At 41.5% G+C, this 9,579-nt stretch overlaps 1 long non-coding RNA gene across 1 annotated transcript in view; it reads left to right on the top strand.

Moving 5' to 3' along the window:
* Nucleotides 1-8,794, top strand: part of LOC135507735 (uncharacterized) — a 33,066-nt gene extending 24,272 nt beyond the window's left edge. The window contains exon 3 of the long non-coding RNA XR_010450706.1: nucleotides 6,675-8,794. This is a non-coding gene — a long non-coding RNA (uncharacterized LOC135507735). The remainder of the gene's footprint in view (nucleotides 1-6,674) is intronic.
* Nucleotides 8,795-9,579: the final 785 nt, after the last annotated feature.

Raw genomic sequence — 9,579 nt, forward strand, 5'->3', positions numbered from 1 at the left:
CAAAATGTGGGAAAAATGTTATTACGGGATCAGAATACTTTCTGAATGCACCTGAGATTTATATTCAACCTATTATGAGGCTTGGTTCATTGTCAGACTCATTTCATACTAGGGATTGAATTACATACAGTCATACGTAGCTTGGTGCTCTAAAAAATAGGGCATAGTTTTTCGAGCATCTATAGGGATGCCCTGTTAATATTACAGTGGGTGAAGGTGTGTCCATGGTGCCAACCAAGATACCCCCCAGCAATCTTGTAATTGAAACCCTGTTTGTTACGAAAAATAGGTCTTTCATACATACATCGTCAGCCTCTGAATCTGACTACTTCAAAGGGCTTGCTTAAAATAGACTGGCTGATCCCTTTGGGAACCGAATGAACGCTCAGTCTTTCAGTATACCTTGTTTATACAGTGCATTTCATATCATCTTTTTATGCAATAAAATGTTAAACACATCTGCTTAAGGACCAGGAGTTTTTCCAGAGCATGTGACCCAACCAGGAAAACTCTAGCCCCTATAGTACAGCCTTTAACTCTGGCCTAGAGCTTTTCCTGATCAGGTCACGTAGTCAGAAAAGCCCCTGGCCCTAACTATGGGAGAAGTGAGTACATTCCGACCAGAGACCTCAGTGGTTCATAACCGGTAGTTTTTCATGTTCTCGGCACAAAGTTAGGGAAGTGAAACATGCAGTTATGCGCAGTCAGCAGAGCAGCGGCACTGTTGGTCAGGGGCCCATGTTGCGACAGCGATAGCCTACCCTCCAACACACTGGGGTAGAAGAAACAACAACTGTCTGTTAGACAAAACATCAACTGAAAGAGAAACGTATTCAAGGCCAAGCAGATAGTCATGAAAAACAGAGGGGGCAACCACCACTCTGCCCATGAAAGAGATAAAGAGAGAGGGGACAGTGTTGTAGCCAGCTGTTGGGATTGAATGGGCCTTTATGTGACAATGGGCTGCAGATGGTTGGTTGGTTGGTCAGCAGGCACTAGACACAGATGGGCAGACAGAACACATACCGTTGAAGTCGGAAGTTTACATGCACTTAGGTTGGAGTCATTAAAACTCGTTTTTCAACCACTCCACAAATATCTTGTTAACAAACTATAGTTTTGATAAGTCGGTCAGGACATCTACTTTGTGAATGACACAAGTCATTTTTCTAAAAACTGTTTACAGACAGATTATTTCACTTATAATTCACTGCATAACAATTCCAGTGGGTCAGAAGTTTACATACACTAAGTTGACTTTGCCTTTAAACAACTTGGAAAATTCCAGAAAATGATGTCATGGCTTTAGAAGCTTTTGATAGGCTAATTTACATAATTTGAGTCAAATGGAGGTGTATCTGTGGATGTATTTCAAGGCCTACCTTAAAACAAAACAAAATTGTAGACCCCCATAGGTCTGGTTCATCCTTGGGCGCAATTTCCAAACGCCTGAAGGTACCACGTTCATCTGTACAAACAATAGTACGCAAGTATAAACACATGGGACCACGCAGCTGTCATACCGCTCAGGAAGGAGGCACATTCTGTCTCCTAGAGATGAACATACTTTGGTGCTAAAAGTGCAAATCAATCCCAGAACAACAGCAAAGGACTTTGTGAAGATGCTGGAGGAAACCGGTACAAAAGTTTCTATATCCACAGGAAAACGAGTCCTATATCGACAACATGAAAGGCCGCTCAGCAAGGAAGAAGCCACTGCTCCAAAACCGCCATAAAAAATGAAGACTACGGTTTGCAACTGTGCATGGGGACAAAGATTGTACTTTTTGGATAAATGTACTCTGGTCTGATGAAACAAAAATAGAACTGTTTGGCCATAATGACCATCATTATGTTTGGAGGAAAATGGGGGAGGCTTGCAAGCCGAAGAACACCATCCCAACCGTGAAGCACGGGGGTGGCAGCATCATGTTGTGGGGGTGCTTTGCTGCAGGAGGGACTGGTGCACTTCACAAAATAGATGGCATCACGAGGAAAGAAAATTATGTGGATATATTGAAGAAACATCTCAAGACATCAGTCAGGAAGTTAAAGCTTGGTTGCAAATGGGTCTTCCAAATGGACAGTGACCCCAAGCATACTTCCAAAGTTGTGACAAAATGGCTTAAGGACAACAAAGTCAAGGTATTGGAGTGGCCTTCACAAAGCCCTGACCTCAATCCCATAGAAAATTTGTGGGCAGAACTGAAAAAGCCTGTGCGAGCAAGGAGGCCTACAAACCTGACTCAGTTACACCAGCTCGGTCAGGAGGAATGGGACAAAATTCACCCAACTTATTGTGGGAAGCTTGTGGAAGGCTACCTGAAACATTTGACCTAAGTTAAACAATTTAAAGGCAATGCTACCAAATGCTAATTGAGTGTATGTAAACTTCTGACCCCACTGGGAATGTGATGAAAGAAATGAAAGCTGAAATAAATCATTCTCTCAACTATTATTCTGACATTTCACATTCTTAAAATAGTGGTGATCCTAACTGACCTAAGAAAGGGAATTTTTACTAGGATTAAATGTCAGGAATTGTAAAAATAAAAAAATAAAAATTGTATGTATTTGGCTAAGGTGTATGTAAACTTCCGACTTCAACTGTATGTGGGAGTGTTACACATTTCAATGGGGAGGATAATGACATGTATGTTGCTGTCAATTGTTTTTGGCCTACTTGTGAAAATCCACATTCTCAAACAAAATGCTCATACTTTTACCGTTTTGTTTTCCAGAATTAAAGTAACTAATATAGTATCCTTCCATAAGCTTATATTTGATAAGGTATATTCATTTAACTTTTTCCTCTAATACTCCCTTGTAAAATCAATGAATTCTACTGTGTTTAACCAAAAAGGATTAAAAAACAAATGTACACAATAAGTATTAAACAGCTTCAATAAGAGCTTTAAATGCAGGTCATAGCTCCTAATCTTTTATTAGAATTGTCAACCACATCAATAGGAGGCTTGTAATGCCCTTTGTAAATAAGTCTTACAGTGCAATGTAACGTACTGCTTGGCGTAAACTGTCAACATGTTGGACAACATAATATAGGTTTCCAATTCCCAAACTGTACTAATGACAAACACCCCCATAACAACTTTATCAATGCATAGGCTTACAGTTAGTGCTAGGTGAGACAAACAAGTAACAGTCCTAGGAAGTACATTTTCCCCCAATAAAGCAGCTATCAGTAGGAATGTTGGTGCAAGAAAGGCAAGGGTGTACGTTTTTTTTCCCGGGGTGGGGGGTGGGGGGTGGGGGTAATGTGGGATTAATCAACATAATCCTAATGAGTGTGAAAGTCAAACATTTTAACGCACCGCCAACCGAGTAACTTGGTGCTTAGTGAAGTTGCTTAGTAAATACTGAGTCATTGGTTCTGTAGACGTCAGCTCTCATAACACAGACCACATAGCATGTGATGCTTCAGTCTACAGATGATTCATGTTATTCTCCTGAGGTAGAGGTTTTCCCTAGTAGATCCGGTTTTCCCTAGTAGATCCGGTTTTCCCTAGTGGAACCGGTTTTCCCTAGTGAATCGATTTTTTTAAATGTATTTTTATTCTAGCAGACCTTATTCTTTCCCCTTTTTCCCTAGGAGATTCAGTTACTTTTTCCGTATAGAGTTTTTCCTCTAGTACAGGAAGCATGCACTCTAAAGAAAATATGCTGGGTTGTTTGGTTGACCCAACTGCTGGGTTGCAGGTGTTGGGTCACTTAGTTGGGTTGTTTTCAAAAACGTTGGGGTTATTGATGCTGGGTGGTATTGAGATACCACCCAGCAGGTCAGCTCAGAAGGCTAGATCCGTGGCTTACTTGGGGCATGGCTTTCAGATCCCTTTTTTGGGCCACTCATGAGAGGAAATGTCATTCCGGTGAATCTGTTCTGTTGTATTGTTTTCACATGTTAGGGTCAAACACGGACACTTTTTAGGCTTTAAAGAGGCACAAGAAATGTTTTTCTTTCTTTTATCAAAAATATGTATTGGGAGGAATGTGGTTTATGTTATAGATCATCTGTTTAATAATGTTATATGTTTTACCCCATTTTCGTGGTATCTAATTGGTAGTTACAGTCTTGTCCCATTGCTGCAACTCCCACATGGACTCGGGAGAGAGCGAGAGCCGTGCGTCCTTACAAAACACATCCCAGCCAAGCCACACTGCCCGCTTAACCCGGAAGCCATCCGCACCAATGTGTCGGAGGAAACACTGTACACCTGGCGACCGTGTCAGCGTGCAATGTGCCCGGCCCGCCACAGGAGTCGCTAGTGAGCGATGGGACAGGAACATCCCTGCCGGCCAAACCCTCCCCTAACCCAGACGACGCTGGGCCAATTGTGCGCCACCCCATGGGTCTCCCGGTCGAGCATGGACTCGAACCAGGATCTCTAGTGGCACAGCTAGCACTGTGATGCAGTGCTTTAGGCTACTGCGCCACTCAGGAGGCCAATAATGGTATGTTTAAATGTGCAATATGCAGAAATAATTCACCTAATTTCAGTTTGTGACAAAACAAGCAAGTATAGTGTAGAGATTCATTGTACCATTTAAACTGCTGTACTTTCCATAATCAAAAATATTGTATTTTGAGCTGTTAAACAAAAATAAAAATAAAAGATGCAAAACATAGAAATAGTGCCCAAAGGACAGATCTATCGCTTCTTGGACTTGGTTTCAATGGGAATGACATCTAAAACTGACTGTCTATGTCAATTTGGTCAGGTCATCCAAAAAGTGAAAAATCACATATGACCATGTTCTTATAAATATTACCCTAAAACCAAGTAGCCATCGTGGTATTCTGCTATTTCGAGCCATAATATTCTCCTCCACAGCCCAATGACATCATTACACTTTCACCTAGTTCCTGTCGGCTGCGAAGCGAGGTTACTATCGGTCAAATCTGCTTTTCATGCGGAGTGGATAGCAGAGCGGATGTTTCTCTTCTCTAGCGTTTCTTTTCGATAAGATGCACTGATTTCGAACATTTTGTGTTTAGCTTCATTATTTTTTTCGTCAACATTATTACATTAATAGATTTATGTTTCTATGGTTATATTTATCTGATAAACGATGTGTGATGAAAACGAATTGTTCTGATCATCGATGGCTGGTTTTGTATGAAAAATGTCAGACAGAGAGAAAGGAATGAGTGGTGCATATTTTGAGACAAGAATGGACACTTTACAGGTCCAGGAGGGTAATTAGTTTATTTCACAATTACAGGACACGGTACACATATAAAAATGTACCATTATCCGTTCTATATATAGCCAACTATTTATTACCTTGTAACCCCCACCTTCTTTTCTCGCTCACTCAGAGGTTACTATCGGACAAACCATCCTCCTCCGCGAATCAACTGTGCTGCCCACATTGCATACTGGCAGGCAGGCGTGCCTTTGTTTTCAACACAGCTGTGTTTCTGTATTCTTTAACACGTACTTTTCGGATAATGGGGACGTGCAGGCAGTCTCTGTTCCCATTGTATCGTGGTCTTCTTGACGCACCGTTATTGAGGTTAGCTTGCTATGGGTAATGGCGTTGAGGAGCGAGACATTTAGGAAATTGAGGGAGCGCAATCTTGATTGAGTGGGGTTGCCAAATTATGATACTCATTTCAGATTGAGGCAATGGCAATTGTGCAATAGGCGACCCAAGTCATCCATTTCAATGGTCAACATTTTCTGTGGCAAATTTTATTTGATGAGTGAATGTTCCTCATTCAACATGATGGTGATTATGCTCATGTTCATCATGTGTTTGATATTTTGAACAAGTCATTAGTCTTATCATATTTATAAAGATAACGCCTCTTCTAAAGGCACTCGGTGTGCAGCATCCTTTTGACTTCCGCTTTCTCCGTGAATCGGGTTCTCTTCTCTAGACCAAGTAGCCCACTCTATAGACCACCACATAACTGCTCGCTCTTAAAAGGGCAACGCCACGGTGTGCTCCCCCAATGAAATATGGACTTTAATTCAATCAAACCCACATCGGGGGAAAATAGGCAGCATCTCTTCCTCCTATGACTAAATATGTTTTGGGGTTCTGTAATAATAGACTACTGTCGGGGATGTAGTGGTAAAAAACAAATGCTGGGTAAACTCTGATCACCGGTTGCGGAAAAAAAAAAAAGTTCAACTCCAAATGGTTTCAATTAGGTTTTTTTCCACAAAAGGTAAACTGTCACGCAAATCAAACGTGTGTTAACTCCGTGTACTTGTTAACCCTCCCACCACTGGCTGCTATAGCTTATATAAGAGTGCATGTGTGCACACAGGCAATATTTTGTAAACAAATGGCCTACACTTTGCATTAGCATGCCCTTACAAAAATAATTGCAGTTAGAGTGCAGTATAACTGCAGTTCAAGTGCAGTATAACTGCAGTTATAGTGCAGTATGCTGCAAATACTGCATCCAAAACACAGTTTTTACAGCAGTAATTTTACAGTTTATCTGCAGTGCATTTCAACTACAGTTATTCAATTACTGTGTCCAAAATATCACAGTCAACTGCCGTTTCAATTGAATTTCAGCCTATGTCTAATTTTAAGGGTCAGTTTGTTATATCTGGAGTACTTCTCCTGTCTTATCCGGTGTCCTGTGTGAATTTCAGTATGCTCTCTCTAATTCTCTTTCTTTCTCTCTCTCGGAGGACCTGAGCCCTAGGATCATGCCTCAGGACTACCTGGCATGATGACTCCTTGCTGTCCCCAGTCCACCTGGCCGTGCTGCTGCTCCAGTTTCAACTGTTCTGCCTGCAGCTATGGAACCCTGACCTGTTCACCGGACGTGCTACCTGTCCCAGACCTGCTGTTTTCAACTCTCTAGAAACAGCAGGAGCGGTAGAGATACTCTTAATGATCGGCTATGAAAAGCCAACTGACATTTACTCCTGAGGTGCTGACTTGCTGCACCCTCAACAACTACTGTGATTATTATTATTTGACCATGCTGGTCATTTATGAACATTTGAACATCTTGGCCATGTTCTGTTATAATCTCCACCCGGCACAGCCAGAAGAGGACTGGCCACCCCTCATAGCCTGGTTTCTCTCTGGGTTTCTTCCTAGGTTTTGGCCTTTCTAGGGAGTTTTTCCTAGCAACCGTGCTTCTACACCTGCATTGCTTGCTGTTTGGGGTTTTAGGCTGGGTTTCTGTACAGCACTTTGAGATATCAGCTGACGTAAGAAGGGCTATATAAATAAATTTGATTTGATTCAGCCAGGGGCCGATTATTATTACACTGGGCTGCAGGTAGCCTAGTGGTTAGAGCATTGGACGAGTTACCGAAAGGTTGCAAGATCGAATCCACGAGCTGACAAGGTACAAATCTGTCGTTCTGCACCTGAACTAGGCAGTTAACCCACTGTTCCTAGGCCATCATTGAAAATAAGAATTTACCTTACCTTAAATAAAGGTTAAAAAAAATTAAAAATAAAGGAGACTACATAAACCAAACCATTTAAACTGGAACAACCATTTCAGTAACAGGTGCAATACATCTAACTGATTTGATTAGTTTAGAAAAAGTATGTTGTGCATCTTTGTGTTGCATGTGATTAATCAATCAATAAATGTACTTGCAAAAACGATCCTAAAAAAAATCTACCAGGCCTCTCAGGTGGCGCAGTGGTCTAAGGCACTGCATCGCAGTGCTAGCTCTGCCCAATGAGACTCTGGGTTCAAGCCCTGTCGTGACCGGGAGGTCCATGGGGCGACACACAATTGGCCCAGCAGCGTCCGGGTTAGGGAGGGCTTGGCCGGTAGGGATATCTTTGTCTCATCGCACACCAGCGAGTCCTGTGGCAGGCCGGGCGCAGCGGATACTGACCAGGGGCACGGAGCCTCCTCTGACACATTGGTGCAGCTGGCTTCCGGGTTGGATGCGCGCCGTGTTAAGAAGCAGTGCAGCTTGATTGGATTGTGTTTCAGAGGATGCATGACTCTTGACCTTCGTCTCTCCCGAGCCTGTACAGGAGTTGTAGCAATGAGACAAGATAGTAACTACTAAAAATAATTAGATACTATGAAATTGGTGTGGAAAAAGGGGGTATAAATAAATACAATGTAAAAAATATAACTGCTGTATGATAATGATGGGTGTGGTTTTGATGGAGAACTTTTACTCTCCACAGAGTAAAACTGACACAATCACATTCTCAAACACAACTCTGGTTATTAACACCAACACTGGGGTTATTTTACACTATTTGAGAGTTACATTAACTCTATGGGTTAAATTAACACCTGAATCAACACTAGAAATGTTACATTGAAAAATCAACACGAGGTAACACTGGACGATATGCTGTGTAAGTGATATTCATCAAGAATCAATGGGTAGTATCAGTCATTTAAATGCTTTTTTTTTTTTTTTTTTTTTTTTTTTCAAATAACACGGAATGGGCCTTTAATGTCATCAACTTGAACATCATTGTCACTTCTGACCTTTATTTCCTTTGTTTTGTCATTATTTAGTATGGTCAGGGCGTGAGTTGGGGTGGACAGTCTATGTTTGTTTTTCTATGATTTTGGGATTTCTATGTTTCGGCCTAGTATGGTCCTCAATCAGAGGCAGGTGTCATTAGTTGTCTCTGATTGAGAATCATACTTAGGTAGCCTGGGTTTCACTGTTTGTTTGTGGGTGTTTGTTTCCGTGTCTGTGTTTGTTCGCCACACGGTACTGTTTCGGTTTTGTTCACGTTAATTGTATTTGTATTAGTGTTCATGTTGAGTTTTTTCACATTAAAAACATGGACACTTGCCACGCCGCATTTTGGTCCTCCAATCCTTCTCGCCTCTCCTCTTCAGACGAAGAGGAGGAAAACCATTACAATCATGAAGTCAATTGAGCTATGTGAGGATAAATATTGAGCCGTTTTCAATACAGTTGTCTCTCTTAATCAGGATCCTCCTTTATCCTTATTGTTTGAGCTAAATGAATCATATTTATTGATTGATTATGTGTCTAATCTCTCCTAACTGCTGTCTAATTGAAACGCAACCCCTACTGTGTGGTAGTGTCCTACTACCCCTTTAGGAAAAAAGGAAGACCTTTTGTAAACTGTCTTCAAGGTACAGTAGATCAGTGGAGGCTGATGAGGGGAGTACGGCTTATAATAATGGCCGGAACTGAGTGAATGGAATGGCATGTGTTTGATGTATTTGATTCCACTCCAGCCATTACCACGAGCCCGTTCTCCTAAAGGAAGTTGCCACCAACCTCCTGTGCAGTAAATGAGTATAGAAAGAGTAATCTACATTTAAAAATATATTTAGATATACATAAAGATACAGTATAGATTCACCATCTTACAGTAAAGCTACAAAGATAGGCTACTGTAAGGAACAGCTTTTGTGTTGCCCTCAAAAGGAAGATCTTAAGGGTTCATGAACGTAACAAGATTCAACAACTGAGACATAAACTAAACAAGTTCCACAGACATGTGACTAACAGAAATGTAAGAATGTGTCCCTGGACAAAGGGGGGTCAAAATCAAAAGTAACAGTCAGTATCTGGTGTGGCCACCAGCTGCATTTAGTACTGCAGTGCATCT

This window comes from Oncorhynchus masou, chromosome 21, assembly GCF_036934945.1.
Source record: "Oncorhynchus masou masou isolate Uvic2021 chromosome 21, UVic_Omas_1.1, whole genome shotgun sequence".
Classification (NCBI taxonomy): domain Eukaryota; kingdom Metazoa; phylum Chordata; class Actinopteri; order Salmoniformes; family Salmonidae; genus Oncorhynchus; species Oncorhynchus masou.